General features: G+C 45.1%; 1 long non-coding RNA gene across 4 annotated transcripts; it reads right to left on the bottom strand.

The window, feature by feature from the left end:
• Positions 1 to 12,313: 12,313 nt before the first annotated feature.
• On the bottom strand, positions 12,314 to 22,651 carry LOC119965233. Of its 4 annotated transcripts, none has more exons than XR_005460471.1 (4): positions 22,479 to 22,651; positions 21,333 to 21,508; positions 19,414 to 19,701; positions 12,314 to 18,628 (listed from the first exon to the last, which is right to left on the bottom strand). It is a non-coding gene; the product is annotated as an uncharacterized LOC119965233 (long non-coding RNA). The 4 variants fall into 4 exon arrangements; XR_005460472.1 differs by lacking the exon at positions 22,479 to 22,651 and adding an exon at positions 22,276 to 22,455; XR_005460469.1 differs by lacking the exon at positions 22,479 to 22,651 and adding an exon at positions 21,707 to 22,005.
• Positions 22,652 to 23,029: the final 378 nt, after the last annotated feature.

The following is a 23,029-nucleotide window of genomic DNA, read 5'->3' as shown; positions in this document are numbered from 1 at the left end:
GACAAAGGTGAACTTCCCTTCCTCATCCTTCTCAAATTCTCTGCAGCCTTTGACATGGTTGACCATACCATCCACCTCCAATGCCTCTCCACTGCTCTAATGGGTTGGGTTTGCTCTCACTTGGCTCCATTCTTACATATCTAATCATAGCCAGAGAATCACTTGCAAGAGCATCTCTTCCTGCTCCCACACAGTTACCTCTGGTAATCACCAAGGACCTATCTTTGGCCACCATCCTATTTTCCATCCATAAGTTGACTCTTGACAACATCATCCTAAGGCCACGTGTTAGTTTTTACACGTATGCTGATGACACCCAGCCTTACTCCCCTGACTTCTCCACTGTTGCTAAATTATCAGGCTGCTTATCAGATATCCAGTACTTGATGAGCAGAAATTTCCTTCAATTGAATATTGTGAGAATGAAGCCATCCTTTTTGGTCCCCACTCCAAACTTGATTCTCTAGCTACCGACTCCATCCCTATGGCTGGTAAAAGTCTAAGCCTAAGTCGGTGCATTCCCAACCTTGGTGTCACATTTTATCCTGAGCCGAGTTTCTGACCTCATATTCATGCCCTCATTAACGACTGCCTATTTCCATCTCCATAACATCACTTGATTTTGCCCGTGTCAGCTGAAATGCTCATCCACACCTTTGTTACTCTAGGTGTGTCAATTTCAACACAGTTCCGGCTAGTCTCCCACATTCCCACAGTTTAATGTGGATAAGTGTGAGCCTATCCATTTAGACCGAAAAAATAGAAAGGCAAATTATCGGAATGAAAAGCAGGTTCAAAATGCGTCTGGGCAGAGATTTGGGTGTCTTTGCTCATGAATCACAGAAAGTTGGTATGCAGGTACAGCCTGCCATTAAAAATGGGATTTGTAGCATTTGTTGCAAAATAACTGGAGTATAAAAGTAGAGAAGTGTTGTTGCAATGGTACAGGGAATGGTGGGACCACATTTGGAGTATTGTGTCCTGTTTTGGTGTCCTTAGAGGAAGGATGTAGTGGCATTTGAAGCAGTTCAGAGGAGGTTCATCAGATTGATTTCGGGGATGAAAGGGTTGATGTATGAGGAGAGATTGAACAGTTTGGGCTTATACTCGCTAGAGTTTAGAGGAATGAGAGGGGATCTGATCGAGGTATGCAAAATACTAAGAGGGATTGATAAAGTAAATACAGACCAAATGTTCCCCTTTGTGGGGGCAATCTAGAACGAAAGGTCACAGATATAGGTTGAGAGGTGGTAGATTGAAAACTGAGATGAGGAGGAACTACTTCTCGCAGAGGGTGGTGAAGTTGTGGAACTTGCTACCCCATAGTGCGGTGGAGTCTGAATCATTAAATGGCTCCATGAAGGAGATAGATATAATTCTGATAACAAAAATGGGTTAAAGGTATATTGGGAACAGACAGGAAGGTGGATTTGAGACCAGGAAGAGTTCAGTGAAGATCTGATTGAATGGCGGAGCAGGCACGAAGGACTGAATTGTCTACTGCCGCTCCTAATTCCTATGTTCTACTCTCAGTAAACCGGAGGTCAATCAAAACCCCACTGCCTGTATCTTAACTCACAGCAAGCCCCATTCATTCATCTCCCCTGTGCTCGATGACCCATAATGGCTCCCAGTCAAGCAACATTTTGATTTTAAAATTCTCACCTTGGTTTCAAATTCCTCCATGTCCTTGCTCCTCTGCATCCCTGTAATCTCTACAACCCTCCAAAATATCTACAGTCCTCAAGTTCTGGCCCTTTGTGCATTCCCAGTTATAACTGTTCCATCATTAGCGGCTGTGCTTTCAGTTGCCTACGCGCCAAACTCCGGAATTCCCTCCCTACACTTCACCACCTCGCTGCTTTTCTCCTTTAAGACACTTTTTAAAATCTACCCTTTGGACCAAAACTTTGGCCATCCTACCTAATAACGCCTTATATGGTTTGATGTCACACTTTGCTATATAATGCTCCGTGACATGCTTTTGGACATTTCATTACATAAAAGGTGCTGTATTAATATGTGGCATTTGTGATTAACTTCACATTCTAGGCATAATTGCTGTACACTTTGCACATTTTAAAATATGATCATCCCCGGATTATGTTGATTATTTAAATTGATAAAGAAAATTAACAACGGTAAGTACATACTTTTTAAAACTATCCTATCCTTGTTCTGTTCAGTTTTTTTTATATAATCTCATAAAAAATAGGTATCCATCCAGAAAAGTATAGAGCTAGAACTTCTGAGGAGTGCTCAAAGTAGAATTGCTACTCTTGTTTTTTGTTTCCTACCTTAATCATAAACTGTACCTTCCTTGTCTAACTTGGGTGGAGTGAGAAATAGACCATGTATTGGATTCCCGAGGCCTTCTGTGAAGTGTAGCAAAGTCAGCAGAGAGGATGCCATGCCCCCCCCCCCCTTTGTTTTACTGCATTAGCTGCCATAAAACAGATAAATTTAAAGGTCACTTTGAGAAGCCAGGGAGAATTTAAGTTGGTCACCGAAGTGGGGAGGTCATGGTCCATGGGCGGGTTTGGGTGGTCAGTGGGCCTTTGGGAGTGATCAGAGGATTAGCGGGGAGCAGGAGGGCGGGGACAGTCAGGGGGGATTGGGAGGGTAGTCAGAGGGGTGGAGGTAGTTGGCAGTGGGGGTGGTAGTCGCTGGATCTGGCGCATAGTTAGTGGTGTGCGGAGTAGATGGAGTTGTGGGGGATAATCAGGGTGGGGGGGGGGGGGGGGGGGGGGGGAGGTTGGTGAAGCTTCAGTACTATTATTACCCAGGAGTTAGTCGTGGTTTTAATTCTTCTAGCTTTTCCTGGGTAACTATTCCTCGAAAGCAGTTGGAAACATCCAGGGCGCGATTCTCCGCTGCCCACGATGGGTCGGAGAATAGCGGGAGGGCCTTCCCGACATTTTTCACGCCCTCCCGCTATTCTCCCCCCCCCCCCCCCCCCCCCCCCCCCCCCACCCACGGCCGCCCCATGACACGAATCGCTGCTCGCCCTTTTTTACGGCGAACAGCGATTCTCCCCAGGCCGATGGGCCGAGTTCCCAGGCCTTTACGGCCATTTTCACGAACGCAATCACACCTGCTCTCACTGTTCGTGAAAACGGCCACAAAGTGCCGTCCCGGACAACCATGGCACCGATTGGCATGGCCGCACCACGGCTGTGCCAAGGGTGGCATGGGCCTGCGATCAGTGGGGACCGATCGCGGGCAGCGGGTCTGATACCCGCGCACTATTTGTTCTTCCACCGCCCTGCAGGATCAGTCAGCGGGGCAGCTGAGTGGCATGACGGCCCGCGCATGCACAGGTTTGACGCGTCTGCGTGATGACGTCATCCGCGCATGCGCGGGTTAGAGCCGTCCAACCCGCACATGCGCGGCTGACGTCATCGTGCACGTCAGCTGGCATGACGCTTGGCGCACGGACTTAGCGAGCCCCGCCCGGGGGGGGGGGGAGAATCGGGTCCTGGGAGCTGGCATGACGCTTGGCGCACGGACTTGCTAGCCCCGCCCAGGGGGGAGAATCGGGTCCTGGGAGGGGGCACGGAGGCTGCCGTGAAACACGGCCAGTTTCACGGCAGCCTTTACGACTCGCCGTATTTGCGGAGAATCGCGCCCCAATGTCTGCAATTTAAATCGGAGTATCGCAAAGTTTCCAAGACATCAGAAGTTTAAACTTCCCGGGCAATTCCGTGGAAGTCTTGTGTGGAGATTTCCAGGGAGAAACAACGCATCTTCTGGGGTATCCCTTGGTGAGACCCCCGGAGAGTGGAAATTATGAGCTATATTCGTGCTTTTCTCCATTATTCGATGTGTACAGGTGGCAAAATGTATCCCATCCACCAATTAATTCCTTTTCAATCACCCACAAACTAAAAGCTAACTCCGATGGTTACGGAGACAACCGTGTGCAGAGATTTAATGCAACTTTTTAAAAAAACCTTGATCAATATGACACAGAAACAAACATTAAATCAGAACAATATTGATATTTTAAATGCCATTTAAGAATTATAACCTACAGATACAAACCCCAAAACATAAATTTAAAACAATGCCTCTGCTCCAGTGAGCTCCCATTCTCCCATCATTTTTCTTAATTTTTCAAGTTAGTAAAACTCATCATAGTTTTTCTACAACCATCTTATTTAACTGTACCTTACACACCTGTTTTCTTCTGCTTGGGACTTCTTGCCTTTTTAAAAGGGCCACATCTGAAATCCTTTGTCTCAGATTGAAGTACAGTTCCAAAGTTCATTTTTTCTAATCAATTAATGGAAACATCTTAACTTAGTTTAGTCATAGTTCAGGTTTTCTTCAATTACTTTTAACTTGTGGGGTCATGACAAACATGTAATTTTCATAGCCAGAGCATGTCTTGCATCAACCAAACCCTTGCAATTCATATCCCAAGAGTGAAAACACTCCATGGAACCGACCATTACCCAGTGACCAGGGCATCATAAACAAGAGATTATGTATCCTTCTCACCACAATCTTTTTGTCTACTCCAAAAGGCGGTGAATATGACATTACTGAAATGAGAGACATGTTGCCAAAACTTTTCGTCTTGACTCATCAAGACTAATGCAAGATTGCTAAATTTCAAATGACCACAACAGTTTGGAGAAAAAGTTGTTGATTAGTTGGGAAGTCAACCCTGATTGGCCAAAGTGTTGCCATTGAGCAATGGGGAGCCGTTTCACACCGCTGCTATGCAGTGACGACACAGTGGTACTATCAGGATGCTGCAATAAGTCCAAAAAGTTGCAACGCAATTGAGCAATGTTGTTATGAATTTCAGTGCCCATGCAATGACAGGTATGTAAGCTGTATGGATCAAACAACATGTTCCTTTGGTTGTTGAGAACCTATGCAAGGAGTCAGAGGAGGAGGAAATTAAGGCAAACACAAAAGACAGAAAGATGAATAAGAAAAGTGATAGGCAGATAAACCAAGAGCCAGAATCAAACAGGGCCACAATGAAAAATATTGGCAGCACGGTAGCACAATTGTTAGCACAATTGCTTCACAGCTCCAGGGTCTCGGGTTCGATTCCCGGCTTGGGTCACTGTCTGAGCGGAGTCTGCACGTTCCTCTTGTGCTTGCGTGGGTTCCCTCCGGGTGCTCCGGTTTCCTCTCACAGCCCAAAGATGTGCAGGCTAGGTGGATTGGCCATGCTAAATTGTCCTTAGTGTCCAAAAAAGGTTAGGTGGGTTTACTGGGTTGGGGGGGAGAAGAGGATAGGGTGGAGGTGTGGGCTTGGGTGGGCTGCTCTTTCCAAGGGTAGGTGCAGACTCGATGGGCCAAATGGCCTCCTTCTGCACTGTAAATTATATGATTCTATGACTAATAATGTTAAAGAGACAAGCTTAAAAATTTTGTGGCCTAATGCACGGGGCATTCACAATAAAGTGGATGAACTAATCCTGTAAATAGACATGAACGTATAATAAGATATAGTTGAGATTGCGGAGACATGGCTACAGGATGACCAGGGATCGGAACTTAATTTCCAGGGGTATTCGGTATTCAGGAAAGACAGACAAAAAGGAAAAGGCGATGGGGTTGCATTGCTGGTCAAGGAGGAATTTAACACAATAGTGAGGGAGGATATTAACACCAACAATGCGGAATCTGTATGGGTAGAGCTGCAAAACATGTGGGCGTCATATATAGACTCCCAACGATATTGTTGGGAATAGAATTAACGGAAATTAGAGTCACATGTGAGAAAGGAACAACTGTGATGAGTGATTTTAATCTGCGTATAGATTGGCAAAATCAACTTAGCCACAATACCATAGAGGAGGAATTCCCAGAGTGTATGCAGGATGGTTTTCTGGATCAATGTGTTGAGGAGCCAACTGGAGAACAGGCCATCCTACATTGGGCAATGAGAATGGAATCATTGGCAATCAAATTGTGCGAAACCCCTTGGGGATGAGCGACCATAATACGATAGAATTTTTCATCAAGATGGAGAGTGAAGTAGTTGATTCTGATACTAGGGTTCTGAATCTTCACAAAGGAAACTACGATGAAATGAGACATGGGTTGGCTATGATCGATTGGGAAATGTTACTTAAAGGGGTGACAGTGGATAGGCAATGGCAAACATTCATAAGAGTGCATGGTGGAACTGCAACAATTTTTTATTCCTGTCTGGCACAAAAGTAAAATGGGAAAGGTGGCCAATCATGGTTTACGAGGCAAATTGGGGATAGTTTTCAATCCATGAAGTAGCATACAAATTGGCCAAGAAAAACAACATGTCTGAGGATTGGGAGCTGTTAAGAATTCAGCAAAGGACAATGGGATTGATTAAGAAGGGGAAAATAGAGTACAAAACACATATGTATAAGAGGGACAAATAAATGACTGAGCATCTAAATACATACTTTGGATCTGTCTTCATAAATATGGACACAAATAAGATACCAGAAATGTTGGAGAGTGCAGCATTTAGTGAAAGGGAGGAACTGAAGATGATCAATATCAGTAGAGAAATGGTGTTGGGAAAATTGATGGCATTGAAGGCTGATAAATCCCCAAGGCCTGATCATTTACATCCCAGGATACTGAAGGAGGTGGCTCTAGAAATAATGGATGTGTTGGTGGTCATCTTCCAGGATTCTATAGACAGCAGAACAGTTCCTGCAGATTGGAGGGTGGCTAATGTAACTCCACTGTTTAAAAAGGGAGGTAGACAGAAAACTGGGAATCGTAGACCAGTAATCCTGCGGTTAGTAGTGGGGAAAATTCTAGAATCTGTTGTCAAAGATTTTATAGCAGAGCACTTAGAAAACAGTGGCAGGATCGGACAGATTCAGCATGGATTTATGAAGGAGAAATCATGCTTGAAAAATCTACTAGAATTCTTTAAGAATGTAATTAGTAAAATTGAATAGATGAACGGGAGCCAGTGGAAGTGATATATTTAGACTTTCAGAAGGCTTTTGATAAAGTCCCACATTAAAGGTTAGATTGTAAAATTAAAGCGCTTGGGATTGGGGGTAATGTATTGAGATGGATAGAAAATGGGTTGGCAGACAGGAAACAAAAAGTAGGAATTAATGGGTCTTTTTCAAATTGCAAGCAGTGACTAGTGGGGTACCTCAGGGATCAGTGCTCAGACCCGAGCTATTCATAATATATATTAATGATTTAGATGAGGAAACAAAATGTCATATCTCCAAATTTGCAGATGACACCAAGTTCAGTGGGAGGGTGAACTGTGAGGAGGATGCAGAGATCCTTCAGTATGATTTGGGCAAGTTGAGTGAGTGTGCAAATGAATGGCAGTTGCAGTATAATTTGGATAAATGCGAGGTTATCCACTTTGGTAGCAAATACAAGGCGGCATAGTATTATTTGAATGGCCATAAATTAGGAGGGGAGAACATGCAACGAGATCTGGGTGCCCTCGTACACCAGTCACTGAAGGTAAGTATGCAGGTGCAGCAGGCAGTAAAGAAGGCAAATTGTATGCTGGCCTTCATTGGAAAAGGATTCCAGTACAGGAGCAAGGATCGCTTGCTACAATTATACAGGACCTTGGTGAGGCCACATCTGGAATATTGTGTGCAGTTTGTGGTCTCCTTATCTGAGGAAGGATGTTCTAGCTATAGAGGGAGTGCAGCGAAGGTTTACCAGACAGATTCCTGGAATGGCAGGCCTGACGTACGAGGAAAGATTGAATCGATTAGGACTTTATTCGCTGGAGTTTAGAAGAATGAGGTAGGATCTCTCAGAAATCTATAATATTCTAACAGGACTGGACAGGAAAGATGCACCCAATGGTGGGTGCGTCCAGAACCAGGGGTCACAGTCTAAGGATACAGGATAGACCATTTAGGACAAAAATTAGGAGAAACTTCTTCACCCAGAGATTGGTGAGCCTGTGGAATTCGTTACCACAGGAAGTAGTTGAGTCCAAAACATTGTATGGTTTCAAGAAGCAGTTTGATACAGCACTTAGGGTGAAGGGGATTAAAGGATATGGGGGAAAGCGTGACTAGTGCTGGATGATCAGCCATGATCATAATGAATGGTGGAGTGGGCTTGAAGGGCCGAATGGTTTTCTCCTGCTCCTATTTTTTCTATGTTCATAATAGGCAAAGTGCAACCTCAAGCAGCCTGCACTTGCAAACTCAAATCAAAATGTCAACTTGTGATTCAATGATTGGACAGCATTTGCTGCACAATCCGGAATGCATTAATAGCTACACTAACAACCAATTTAGATACTCGGTCAAACTCATATTGTGGCTCATTTACACTTGCTAGACGTGTTGTACATCAATATAGAGGAACTGGGTCAAGCCTTCAGTTTTTCTGAATTACCCAACACCTAAGGAGTCTTTAGTTCCCTGTTGCTTTCTCCGTCACAATGCTTTGACCAGACAGAGTCACTTACCAACCAATCAGCACTGTTTTCTCCCAGAGCACAAATTGTTGCGAATGTTTGGAATTTGTTGTCCTAATGCAGCAGGTACAACCCAAAAATATGAATTTAAAACAATACATCTGCTCCCAATGAGCTCCCATGGTTATTTTTTACCTTTCATCACTCTAAATAATTTCACTTTATTCCTGCTCTTCTTTCTGTCTGAAGCCAGCTGGCTGGCCATTTTGCCACTTTCCCCCTGACTCCTCATTTTCTGGTCTTATTAATGAGTCTATTTCGGGTATCTTATAATCGGCATTTTGAAAATCATGAGAAATTATATCGACGACATTACCAGTGTCGACTCTCGCTGTTAGCACCTCAAAAAATTCAATAAGGTTGGTCAAACAAGATTTTCACTTTTTAAATCTATGCCGATAATTTATTATTGTATTTTTCATTTTTAGATGTTAAGTTCTCTCCTTGAGAAATCTGAAATTGAGGCCCAAAAAGTTTATAAAACTAATGTTGTAAGTTCAAGGTCTACTGTGGATAGTCTCTCAGACCAAAGCTTTGCCATAGAGTCTGGGGTATTGTGTTCAGTTTTGGTCTCCGTATTTGAGGGAGGATGTGGTGACATTGGAAGCAGTTCAGAGGCGGTTCACCAGATTGATTCCAGGGTTGACATACGAGGAGAGATTAAACAGTTTGGGCTTATACTCGCTGGAGTTTAAAAGAACGAGAGGGGATCTTATTGAGGTGCATAAAATACTAAAAGGGATTGATAAAGTAAACAAAGACCAAATGTTTCCTCTCGTGGGGCAATCTAGAACAAGAGGTCACAGATATAGGTTGAGAGGTGGTAAATTTAAAACTGAGATGAGGAGGCACTACTTCTCGTAGAGGATGGTGAATTTGTGGAACTTGCTGCCCCATAGTGTGGTGGAATCTGAATCATTAAATGGTTTCAAGAGGGAGAGAGGGTTAAAGAGTTATGGGGAACAGGTAGGGAGGTGGCTTTGAGACCAGGAAGAGATCAACCATGATCTGATTGAGCGGGCTAGAAGGGTTGAATTGCCTACTTCTACTCCTAACTCTTATGTCCTATGTTCACAGCACAAAAAGTCACTTTGACTCATTGTGTCTGCGCCTGTCATAAAGCAATTATCTAATCCCATTTTCCAGCACTTGGTCTGTAGCCTTGTATGCTATGGTGTTTCAAGTGCTCATCTAAATGCTTCTTAAATGTTGCGAGTTTTCCCGCAACTACCACCGTTTCAAATTTCCAGATTCCTGCCACTTCTGGGTAAAAAAGCTTTTTCTCAAATCCCCTTGATTATTTGTATCCTCTGTCTTGCTAACAGAGAAGTCAGCAGATTTTGAATACAAATGTCCGCAGCCAGGAAACACTTTATAAACCACCTTCTGACCCTACACACCAGGAATTTCATCAAGGGATTAGAACACTGACAAATTTGCAGCCTCACCCTCTTCCCATCTGGGGTATTGGAAACAATTTTGGGTGCCTAACTTCAACCAAAAATGCCCAAGAACATTGTGGACCTGTCTGGTTCAGGTATTGAATGATTCACTTTCCTACAGAAGATTGGCTTGTTTCCAAACTGCCAGCATCAGATACGTAATCTTGCAGTTACTTGAAAGATGCTCAATGTCACTGCAGATAGATCTACCGATAAATAAGCTCCAACCGCAATACCAGAGACTTGCCATACTGAACATCATCCGTATACACTTTTCTATAATCCTAAAATGCTGGCATCAAGGTGTGTGCCAAAAACTGGAAGGAGCCAGGGTGAAACAGAAACTGAGCATGTGGGAGCGACATTGCAGCTAAGAACTCCAGTCATCATGTGCAACACTCTGGTGTTGCTCTGTGTGTAGTGAAGAGCACTTAACTTCCTCCAGGCTCTGCAGGAACAGATGGTTGATCCTGTTGGATGGTTCCCGAGCAGGCTCTCAAAATCATCCCCGAAACTTCCAAACAAGTACCAAGACATCACCTGGCTGACGGTGAAAAGTGCCCTCCCCGTCAGATCTTTCCTGCACGCCTGGAAACTCACTGCCTCTGCACGCTGTCTTTGAGGCAACTACAATGGGGGTGAAGGCCATCACCCACCCCATTCTGGAATGCACCTTTGCAAAGCAAGTCTTGAAAGAGATGCAGTGTTTTTTGTCGAAGCTCATTCTGAGCAGCTCTGCAACCAAGGGTTCAGTTTTCCACTGGCTGTTTACATAGAGCCAAACATCAACTGCTTTTGGAGGACCATCAGCTCAATGAAAGACTCTCCTTGGTCTTTCAGAAATGCTGGATGTTTGACATTAAATGAAATTTATATGCACATTGAAATGATAACCTGTATTGGTAAATGTAGTGAGGCACCTCATGCACTGTATTGAAAGAAATTGAACTATATTGAACTTTATAAAATGTCAGACTTGAACAGTTATATAATGCATCTTTACAACTTTGATGAACAAAGTATATTTCGGGGAAAAATAAATACTTCTTAAAAATGCAGCATTAAACAAATACCATATTTTGTTTTGAGTCTTCACAGTCCTTCTTGCTGAAATGATCATATTTAATTAACGACAAATAGAGAAATAAGTATTACATTGAGGGTGCTAAGGATTTCCTTTTGAGTTTGATAGGCTTAGTAGAGAATGCAGGTCCATACTGTTTGATGTGATAAGTAAGCTCCACAGGCGAAAACCAGGACTTTAATGTGAAAAAATAGTTTTCTTTTCACAAAAGAACCCACTCTCTCCAGTAGGCGAAATGGAGATGCAGAAACCACATGTTAATGTTTACAGCTGAACATAATTTTAGTTTGTGAAATACCTTCAATTTTATGTATCAAGTGACTATTGTGCAATGCACCAACTGAAATACTATATAAACATAATTCTAATATTTGGAGGGATGCAAGTGTTTCCTTGGGGTATGTATTCTACGGACAATATCCATTAAGTTATCACTTGCATAATTGTAGTCAGCCAACAGGACAACTACTATAAATATTAGTGCGAATTAAATCCATGTGTTCTGAGCGAATTTGAATTACCACAAAATGGATATTTATACAAGCAAAAATAGCACCGACATGGCCAAAGATAAGTGAAAGTTCACTTACTGAACAAACTATTTGCACAACAGTGACAGACCCAGCTTGCTAATGGATTTCCAATTACTGTTATTATCTAATTAAATTGTTTAAATTAATCTGCTTATTATCAGAGACCCAATGAAGTGTCATAATTTTGATTTGGTGCAATCAAAGAAACCTTTGTTGAGGAGAGGGAATCTTCCAGACAAAATGTACTATCCTTTCTCTTGCATATTTACATATTTCACCCCAAGTTAAGCACGTATTTTACCATCAAGCAATATGTCAGACAGTGCTCAATTCAGCCAGATAGGTTCATACACCATAATGTTTGCCGAGCTGAAAAGAGAAATTCACAATATGATAAATTCCATTACCAGTGAACTTAGTTACAAGGCTCCATGGGACCGACTGAAAAAGACATAATTTTGTAACAAAAAACAATCAAGTTCTCCCACTGATGGGGTCTCGCTAAACAGTCCTATTAAGAATTCTATAATGTTTCTACAGCTGGTTTCTTCGATGATGCCCATAAACGCCTCTCTGTGACTGAAAAAATAGCCACTCCTCCATCCTCGGCACCCTGTGAGGACGAGAGAAGCGTCAAAACTGTGCTGCTTAATATTATGAGGAGTTTTCGCCTTTTCCCATTCATCAATTCTATTATTACCAGGAACAAAAGAGTTACTACAGCAGAAATATTTCAGGTCTCAAAAGTTTCTGAAAAGAATGTGGGTTGTTGCACAAAAATATTGAAGCGATGAAGTGTGCTCAAGTAGATTGGTGTCGTGAAAAGTTTTTAGTGACAAGTTTTGGTCTTGAATACATTTATTCAGTATATTATTATTGTAAATTTTTTTCATTTACCACAACAGAAACATTATCTGGAAGACATTTTGGTTAAACAATTGCTATATACTAGCCCACAGGTTCATTGTATATTCATTGCACACCATTAAGGAATTTGTAGCAGGACACAAAGCAATTTATTTAATTTTGTGTTTCTTGTTTGCTCAGGTCTGCCTCAAGCAATTAGAAGTGAGAAAGAAATGCAGCATTATTTTTAATTGATCATAAATCATTCCTGCATATGGGTGAGAAAATGTGAAATGTTAACTCTGAAATTATCAGACAATAGCCAACAGAAACATTCCAGTTGAATGGTCAAAGGTAGTCACATAAAAAAGGTTTCTAATTTTGAACCATGTACATTTATTTCACTCCCAATGAAAAAAGATAACCTAATTACTGAAGATTGTTGTTTACTGTGTTTGACTGTTATGTCCCGAGTTAATCTGATTAAGGATGCATTTAATCGTAAAATTGAATGATATTAAGACTGGAGTGTAAATATTGAATCAGATTAGCCATCTGAATTCTGTTAGCACTGGGACCGAGAAATGCCTATTCCTACAGATGGAGAGGGTGATGTCAGAAGACATCAATAGAGTGATGGCACTGGAGCTTCTGCAATGTATCGAGGAACCCCCCCCCATCCACCAGGTGGACCGGGAACTTCTCGGAATCCGGATCGCTCCACCAGGTGCAGCCTTATACTGGCCGGGAGATCATTGATATTAATTTCCAGGCACCACTGCGCCCACTCCACTGATCCGCAAAGAACTGTAGCTGAGTGAAGTGCCATCCGGACGGGGTCCCGGAATCGTGGCGCCTTTCTGAAATGGGGAGGGGTTATTTTGTCAAGGGAGACAGCGGAACTGGGGGTCAGCGGGAGAGATGGGGACCCAACAATAGGGTGGACATGAGGGGCAGCATTTCCCGCAATTCCTCAACTTGGTGGGTGGAAGGAAGTGGTATCAAGAGAGGAGTAGCCAGTAGAGGGGTAAGTGAATCCTGGAAACCTTACTGCGGGCAAATAGTGAAAGACTGTTTCCATTGGTGGGCTGGTTGATGGGGAACCAGGGGTTGAAATGGGTTCTCATTGGGGAAAAGCTAACGAGGTGGAAGGGCCTTTGGAGTGGAGTCTTTAGACCGTGAGATACAGCCTCACGTGTGTGGCTATCGTGGTACAGTCTAAAATCATTTTGGAGGGACTGGGTACACAAGGAATGTAGAAAGATCTGGGGGAATGGGGTTACAGAAGAGAGCACCAACACTAGTTGCTAAATGGCATCTTCCTGTGCTCTAATTTCTATCATTCTATGAACCAGATGGGTTTTTATGACAATCGCTTCATGGTCAACTTGACTTCTAATTCAAGATTTTTATTCAATTTAAATTTCACCATCTGCCATGGTGGGATTTGAACCCAGGTCCCCAGAGCATGACTCTGGGTCTCTAGATTACTATTCCAGTGACAATACCGCTACACCACTGCCTCCCCCAAAAACTGTAAAAGAAATCAACTCCTGTTGAGCTCCTGTATGACTGGTAAAGAGAATCGTAGGTGAACACTGCTAAATTTAGGTTCATTTTTTTGTCACCGCACATGGAGCGGAGATCATTTTATTATAATTCACTGGCAGACCTGTTTTATGATGGATAGTTTTGACATCCACGCCTTTGTCGCTGTTCCAGCTTCTGCTTATGATTGGTCATCTTGTTGTTTGGCAACCAGCGGGCATTTTGCTACTGTTGATAATCATAGTGAGAGTCACATACCTGTAGTTTGGAGGGAGCGCAGCTACTGCGAGGAGAGAGCCCAGGCGCTGATCAACGCTGTAGTCTCCCAACACATAGGCTGCCAAGTTTCTGGGATAATCAGAGAATCAGAGAAGAGACTATGCAAATGAGTGAAAGTAGATGGAGGACGTGAAAATCTTGGGAGACTTCCGCCGACAGCCATGGTGCGAGTGGTCCCACACAGGGCAGCTCCTGCTTGAAGCTGTAGAAAAGAGCTCTTTTTTGGAAAGGCGTGGCGTGGAGGTCTGAAAAGTCCCCCCCCCCCCCCCACCCACACTGGCATGTCTGTTGGTTACCAAAACTTGGCAGGGGGTGAAGGACTTGGCCCAAGGAGTTGCAAGAGACCATTTGGCGCAGCAGCTAATGGAAAGATGGCAGAGGGGGAAGGGTCAGTGTAGCTCAGAAGGCCCCAGATGGAACAGTTGATGGCCTTCATCAAGGAAGAGTTCCGACAGCAGAGGAAGGATCTGCAGGAGGATCGCTCGAAGGTGCTGTGGCACCCCTTAAGGGCTCGATGGAAAGGGTTGAAAATTGTCTGGAGGCGCAGGGGTCACAGATCCGAGAGATGGAGAGGGTGATGTCAGAAGACATCAATAGAATGATGGCACTGGAGGCGGAGGTGGGGCTGTTGGTAGATCTTTGCAAGACGCTGAAAGCAAAGGTGGAGGAGCAAGCAAACAGATCAAGAAGGCGGATGGTGGGCCTGCCTGAAGGAGCGAAAGGTATGAGTGCCACAAGGTACGTCTCGAGAATGCTCGCTAAGGGGGTGCTGGACAAGGCTCCAGAGGTGGGCAGTACCCACAGGTCTCTGAAGCAGAAGCCAAGAGCTGGGGTACTGCCACGGGCGGTAACGGTGAGACTCCACAAGTTTCTGGAGAAAGAGGAGATCCTGCAGTGGGCCAGGGAGAAGCGGAACTGCGAAAGGGAGGGGAATAATGCTCCATTATACCAGGACATTGGAGCTGAACTGATAAAACGGCATTTTGAGTTCAACAGGGCCAAGGCGGTGCTGTGTTGATGGCAGATCAGGTTTGGGCTACTCTACCCGGCGATACTATGGGTGACGTATGAAGGACGGGAATACTATTTTGAGACATCAGAAGCAGCCAGTGACTTTATCAAGGAGCAAAAACTGGGGGAGAACTTTATTTTTCTATAAATTTAGAATGCCCGATTAAGGGTAATTTTAGCATGGCCAATTCACCTACCCTGCACATCTTTGGGTTGTTGGGGCGAAACCCACGCAAACACGGGGAGAATGTGCAAACTCCACACGGACAGTGACCCAGAGCTGGGATCGAACCTGGGACCTCGGCACGGTGAGGCAACAGTGCTAGCCACTGTGCCAAACCGGGTGAGAACGGACCAATTTTGGGAGACGGAGGTGCTGGCACCCCAGAACAATGGAATATATGGATAGAATGGGTGGTTGGAGAGAGGGGGGTTCTTTTTCACCTATGTGAACGGTATTTCCTTTTTCTGTTGGGTCGACAATGGGTAGCAGGGTAAAAAGTTTGTAAGGGGATGGCCAGCGCACCCACCCTCACCCAACTGCCTTTGGCTGTTTCTTCTTTTCGTTTGTCTTTGGGGGAGGTGACCTGTGGTTTGAGATGTGTCTTTTGGTGGAAGAGCAGGCCCGCAGGGAACCTTCTGCACAGAACAATGAGGTGAGGGTGGGGGGGTCACTAGAAGGAGCCTTTGGGCAGGAGTTGCTACGCTGGCAGGTAACACTGGTGAACAGAAGTAAAGTGGGGGAGAGGGCCGCGAGAGATGGCTGAGGCGGGGGGTGGGGGGAGAAGAAGCGTGGTCAGAGGCAGAGAAGGGGGCCATCTTGGATGGGCCCAGTACAGGATGAAATCAGAGGGGGTAAAGCCGAAAGGAGGAGGATGGCAGATAGTGGAGGGAAATGGAGGCATAAGTCCCCAGTAAGGCTTAAAACATGACGCGAGAGGACTCAATGGACCGGTGAAAAGATTTTGGGTCTTTGCGCACCTCAGGTGTTCAAAGGCAGAGACTGTCTTTCTGCAGGAGATGCACATCTGCATGGAGGACCAGATTAGGCTGAGAAAGGGATGGGTGGGCCAGGTATCCCACTCGGCAGTCGACTCAAAGTTGGCCATCCTGATGAGCAGGAAAACAGGGTTTGTGAGCGCGAAGGGAGTGAGGGACGGAGATAAGTGATGGTGAGCGGGGTATTGGAGGGTCACCAGTGGGATTGGTGAATGTAAATGCACCAAATTGGGATGATGTAGGTTTTTATGAGGGGGCTGCTAGCAGTGATTCAGGAATTGTCCACGCACCAGTTGATCATGGGAGGCGATTTTAATTGTGTTCTAGAGCCAAGGGTAGAAAGGTCGAGCCTCACGTCAATGGGTAGGATGCGAATGGCAAAGGAGCTGAGAGGGTTCATGGAAAAGATGGGTATGGTGGCGCTTTAAGAACCCATGTTAAGAAGATGTTTAGAGGGTGTATTCAAGAATCAACTTTTTTGTGGTGAGGCGGGAGGATTTGGTAGGGGTGGAGGGGGTGGTGTACACGGGGATAGTAATTTCGAACCATTCGTCCCACTGGCTGGAGATTCGCCAGAGATTGGGACAGGGGCAGAGGCCGGGGTGGAGGCACGATTTGGGGCTGTTGACAGATAAGGCACATGAGGATAGGGAAAGGAGGGCGGAGTACGGACGTATAATGAACGAGATAGTCGAAGTAGGTAGGGAGTATTTGAGGGTGCCCACCACGGGATTGGCGAGGAGGAAAACATTGCAGGGGCAATTGATAGGTTGACGTGGAGATGCTGAGGCAGAGGTGGGAAGGAGAGGGGGCAGAGTGGGTCAGGATGGAGGAAGAATCCTGTTGGGGGTCCTGCCGGAGGGCAATGGTGATGGCAGCATTGCTACAGGTGCCGAAGAAACACACACAGAGCCCCGTGGTACAGTCCACAGTAAAGGTCTGGAACCAGCTGAGAAGACATTTCAGGATAGAGGGGATGTCGGTGTTGATGCCACAGTGCGAAAAACATGAAGTTGAGCCGGCCGAGGAGACGGACGGTATGTATAAGAAGTGGAGAGAAGTGGGGCTGGTCAGAGTAAGGGATCTGTATTTGGAAGAGAGGTTTGCCAGTATAGAGGAACTGAAGGAGAGGTTGGAGCTTCCGAGAGGAGGTACCTGCAGGTAAGGGACTTTGTGTGGAAAGTTTGGAAAGAATTCCCCAGGTTACCAATGTATGTCCTGTTGGAGCAATTGCTGTATCCAGACGTGGAAGGAGAGGGGCCATACATGGGTGCTTGGGAGAGCAGGGAGGCGAGAAGGTGGTGAAGATTAAGGAAAAGTGTGAGGAGAGATAAACTGGGGAGTGTGGAACGAGGCGCTATGAAGGGCAAACATGACTTCCTCATGCGCAAGGATGAGCCTGATACAGTTCAAGGTGGTATATAGGGTACATTTGACTTGGGAAAGAATGAGTGGGTTTTTCCAGGGGGTGGCAGACATGTGCAAGAAGTGTGGGCAGGGACCAGAAACCCATGCCATACGTTCTGGGGTTGCGAGAAATTGGAGAGATTTTGTGCAGGAGTGTTTGCGGCGCTAGCAAGGATAGTGGGGGAGGAGGTTGGGCTGAACCCTTTGGTGGTGATGTTTGGGATATCAGAGAAGCCGGGGCTGATGAGGGGAGGAAGGCCGATGTTGTGGCCTTCGCCTCTCCGATTCCCCGGCGAAGAATTTTTTTGGAATGGCGGTCAGCAATGCCACCGGGGGTTAGCGGCCTGGCTGGGTGACTTCTGTGACTTTCTTTGGCTGGAAAGATCAAATACGAATTGGGGGGGGGGGGTTCAGCAAAGGGCTTCAAGGCAAGGTGGGGGCTGCCCGTGGCCGTGTTTGAGGAGTTGGTCGTCGCGGGGGGAGGGAAGGTGAAAAAGGGGGAATACTTGCACAAACTATAGTGTGTTGGGCAGTTTGTTCCCAGGATTGTTTATGTTTTGTAACCATTTATGTAAGATTGGAATAAAACACCTTTTTAAAAAAATCTTGGGAGAGATTACTGAGACACTGAAACAGAATAACCCAGCTTTACTATAAACATTTCAAAATCCGGGCATTCCAAGAAGGTAATGGGAAAATAAAATACTATGGTACATTAGACATGCTGGAGGAGTAGAATGGTCTAGCAAAGCTGTAGGTTAAATATAAATTAACATTAATATCCTCAGTTTGAATATAACACATGACATTTTGGTCTCGGGGGTTAATGGAGAGTGTTTCATAATAGTAGCCATTAGACATTCTGCCAAATACTCACTCTCCTAGACTAACTAATTCTGATAATATTTCAAGGATATGGGAAATAATTAAACATCTTTCTTGAACATGTGGGTCTTTGTCTGGTGTCATCAATGTTGGTTCCATCTCCAGAATTGACAAGTGTCTGCTGCTGATATGGCAAGGTGCCATGAAGGTCAAGCTGTATGATAAAAGAACACTTATATTGTTAAATTGTTGATTACAATGCAAAGCTGAATTTCGTATACAACCATCATTGAGTAAACGTAAATGCAGTGCCGATAAAGATAAAACACTAGCTATGGTGGCAGTTATCGGCTGTATCCCGCATGGTGATCTGCTTTCTTAATATCTGCTTTTTCTAAAACAAGATATCCTCAGCAGGCCAGGCAGCATTCTCTGGCAAGAGAAACCAGAGTTAAAATTTCAGGACTTCTGACCCCGAGGTCATCTGGAACGTCAACTCTGTTACTCCCTGCACAGATGCTGTCTGGCCGGCCATGTATTTCCAGCATTTCCCATTTTTATTTCACAGTATTTTGATTTTGCACAATATTATCCTTGGAAGAGTTGATGTTAGCTATTTTTTTGGTTGATGTCAACTAGGTGGCAAGAGACACAAATTTGAATAGGCACTTGTTGACCACCTCTTTAAATAGGCAGAAGAGCCATTTTAAAAGGGTAGCACATCCCGGCACCCAAAGAACCAGCCAGTTTCAGGTGATAGGGCCATTTCAATATACAAATCAGACAACAGACTACAATTGCCATATCCTGGGTTGAAAATAGTCAAGAGGTTCCCTCTGTGCCATAATCAGAGCAGCCACGATTTTAGCAGGGCCTACCCCTGTCCCTATTTCTTATGTGCCGTCTAGGCTGGAACTTATTTGACAACTGCGGTCTCAGGCTGGCAGCTATAGAAAATTGTACCCCGAGTGAACGCAATTTAGTGAACAAACAACTTACACAATGGCCTGGATTTCATCGTCAGTGAAGTGATGTTGCTGGATAGTGATAATGAAGAAAGCTGCCCACAGTGTCCGCTGTGGCATGCATTTCCCCTTTCTCAATGTCGTTCTGACTCTAGAGCCATGTCAAAGTGGTGTCCAACAAGTGATATCATCAAGCAGGGTAAGCAACCAATCATGCCGAAGTATTCTCACTGACAACAAACCAGGAAGTAGACTTTCACCAGGAGCGAAATTAGTGATTGGGACTTAAACAGGTGGTTGAAATAGAAGCTGGAATATCGAACTTAAAAAAAAATAAAATACACATTTGAGAAATTTGACATTGCACAAACATAGAATTCGTTTTTGTGAATCAGTAATTATGAACATAATGTGGTATTAAAACCCCACTTCTGCCTCATTCCACAAGGTGTAATTTCTGAGGGGCATTACAGCCAGACTTACAGCATACAGGACAGTTCTTGTCAATCCATCCATGTCCAGTTGATTGTGGGGGGGGGGGCGGGGGGGTCATCAGGTGCTTTACAGATAAGCAGAGGATCAGAGCCCAGTTTCAGCGTTGAGCCAGCACCATGTTTGGACTGAAGCAATCAGTTTCACGGAATAAAATCTGGCGAACACTGACAGTTTGGGTGTCATTGCTACCCTAAAGTTCAACACGAAGAGCTCGTGAAACTGTCAAATGCAACGTTATTCTTTTTCTTTGTTAGATGTTTCCACTGCGGTTTCTCTCCGTTCAAACAGGATGTGAAGTTTAATCAAATGCACGGCTCTTTTTTTAAAAAAAGGAGGCCAACGCTGGTTCAGGAGACCCCTTTCCAAAGTTTCCAGTCGTCACCCGATTAGTCACAATTAAGTGTAGGCCAACCAGGACCCTCTGATCTATGACCCCAGCTCCACGTTCATATTTTGTTTTACTTTATATCCCTTTTCGTTTTCTTATATTGAGATTGTCTCCCCCCCCCCCCCCCCCCCCATGCATAACAACATTGTTAATCAGTCAAGATCATTACTCTTGATCTATGACTAGACAGGCAGACAGTTCGGCGGGTGGTGCATTACCTGCCACACATTAGCACGGCTTGGGGGTTGTTGCAATTGTTATATACTATTAAGAATCCGACGATAACATTACAAATTATTGCATTGTTGCAAAATTTTTATTCATGGGACAGATGTTATTGAATAACAGATTTCGCCTGAACTGAAATATACGGGAAAAAAAACACAATTAACAAGAAGTCAACAGGGTTCAAACAAAAATAAGCCCACAAATTAAAAAAAACTCAGCAGAAGGAAATGATGCGGAGGTCCCGGACCAAATCGAAGTTTAAAACTTTAAAAAAAGATGTGTTTCTTTTTCTGTTGGGCGAATCGGAAATGGTGCCTCGCAGTTTGGCTTCCACTTCACTGCTGCAGCAGAGCTTCCTTCGCAGACAGGGGCTGCCAGAGGGACGAGGCGTTTGGCTAATGGTGTGCACTCTCTCTGCTGCTGCACCAAGTGTATAACACACACACACACACAATCCACAAGATGGAGTCTACAGAAAAACAGAGAATCAAAATGGACAGAATATAAATGGCACCACCATTAATGCTGCCCGTTCAGTCGGCTGGGGAATGCACTTCAGCGGAGGGCCGGTTCGATCATCACAGGAGAGAATATTTGTCAAGGGAGCTCGGCCCAGATAACAGGGAATATTACCCCCCGCGGGGCAGGTCACATCTTGATACAGTATAATGATCCCGCAACGCCATTCATCCACATCCCACTCTCACCCGTCAACCTTACAAGGGAACTGGGTTAATATTGGCCCGTATCTGTGTAAATCACCACATTAGCCCGCCCGTCTATTCCCGCGATACATTAAGAAAAAACCGGAAAGGTTTCAGAACTCATTTTAAAATCCCAACCTTGGTCTAATTTTCATTTCGGAGGAACATCCGTTAGGTGGCTGTAGCGGTGAAACTCACCGAGTTGCAGAGGTATCCTCATCTGGCAATTTATTTTCAAGATATTCCGGGTTGTTTCATTACAGGTGTAACAATTCCAAGGATAATACCATCAATCAATGCAAAATCATGGGAAACTGTAAAATGATCAAACATTAAGACCTGAACACTGCATCCACCCTTTAATACATTTTGCAGGACAATGCAAAAGAGGCCAGGAGCAATTCGGTGAAACAGGATCACATCCAAGTAGCTAACGGGAGCGAACATTTGATATGCCGCGCTCCAGCTCCATGACTGGATCACATGACATGGGCACAAAATGATACATTTACCTTTAGAAAGTCTGCTCCTCTCCAGTCGGAGATCTTCGCTTGTGGTCCGCCAGAGGGGCCGAAAAACAGGCCCCCAGCGCTCAAGGAGGGAAACAAGGGAAGGGAAAACGAAGTGTGCAGGAATTTGCATTGGGGAAAAGCAGAGAGGAAGAAATGATTCCGCCGCCAAGTCGCTGGAATCACGCCAAGTAACGGTGAGATTTGGCAACACTCACATTCCCTACTCCCTGCACGTCAAACCAGTCCCGCAAACTCACCTGAGCCGGAGGAAAAGGGAAGAATTTGGGACACTTTCCCACAGGACGGAGCCCCCCCCCCCCCCCCCCCTCCTCTTCAAACATTTCTACCCCCTCCCACGGCTCAAACTCAGCAAATGGCAGAAATGACAGCGTTGGAGAAACCCTCTCCAATAATCCCTCCTTCTCAGTTATCAAATTCTATTTGGAATGGTATTCTATTCCCGACCTCCATATGGTGAAGCATCCCAAGGCAGTTCAGTTCAAGACCCTCTCCTCTACGTCCCCTTGGTTTTTCCACTCTTTCCATCTACTTGTCCCCCATTTACTCACAGTCAAGTCCCCACCCGCCTCTGAGGAGGTCTTGTGGTCCAGCGTCCCTCCCGCTGGACCAGAAGCTGCGGGTTGAAGTCCAACGCCAGGGCTTGTTGGTCACGGAAGGAGCGTCAATAAAACGGGCTGATAATCAGCTCGGAAATGCTTCCCTACTCTAAAAGGCAAAAAAAGTGGGGGTGAAGAAACGCTGAAAAAAATACCTCTGTAAAACGGCATCTCTCTCCACATCGCTCCCATTCAGTATTTTGCTGCGGCCGTTGTTCCTTGGAAAATACTGATGTCCCCCAGAGCTGGGCAGCCACCTGGAAACCATTGTAACCAGTGCAACAGGGCACACACGGCAACATGTGCATGTGTTTGGCTGCACAACCATCTTAAAGGGACCGCACAATACAAGTATCAAGCGTGAGAGAGGGTATTTTTCCTGGTTGAAGAATCTGGACCCAGGGGTCAGTCTCAGGCTGTGGGGTAGGCCACTTAAAATCATAGAATTTACAGTGCAGAAGGAGGCCATTTGGCCCATCGAGTCTGCACCGGCCCTTGGAAAGAGCACTCGACCCAAGCCCATGTGTCTACCCTATCCCTGTAACCCCACTTAACCTTTTTGGACACTAAGGGCAATTTAATATGGCCAATCCACTTAACCTGCACATCTTTGGACTGTGGGAGGAAACCGGAGCACCCGGAGGAAACCCACGCAGACACAGGGAGAACGTGCAGACTCCACACAGACAGTGACCCAAGCCGGGAA

Source organism: Scyliorhinus canicula, chromosome 4 (genome assembly GCF_902713615.1).
Source record: "Scyliorhinus canicula chromosome 4, sScyCan1.1, whole genome shotgun sequence".
Classification (NCBI taxonomy): Eukaryota; Metazoa; Chordata; class Chondrichthyes; order Carcharhiniformes; family Scyliorhinidae; genus Scyliorhinus; species Scyliorhinus canicula.
Note: the sequence above shows the minus strand (reverse complement) of the source record. Positions and strands in the feature narration are given on the sequence as shown.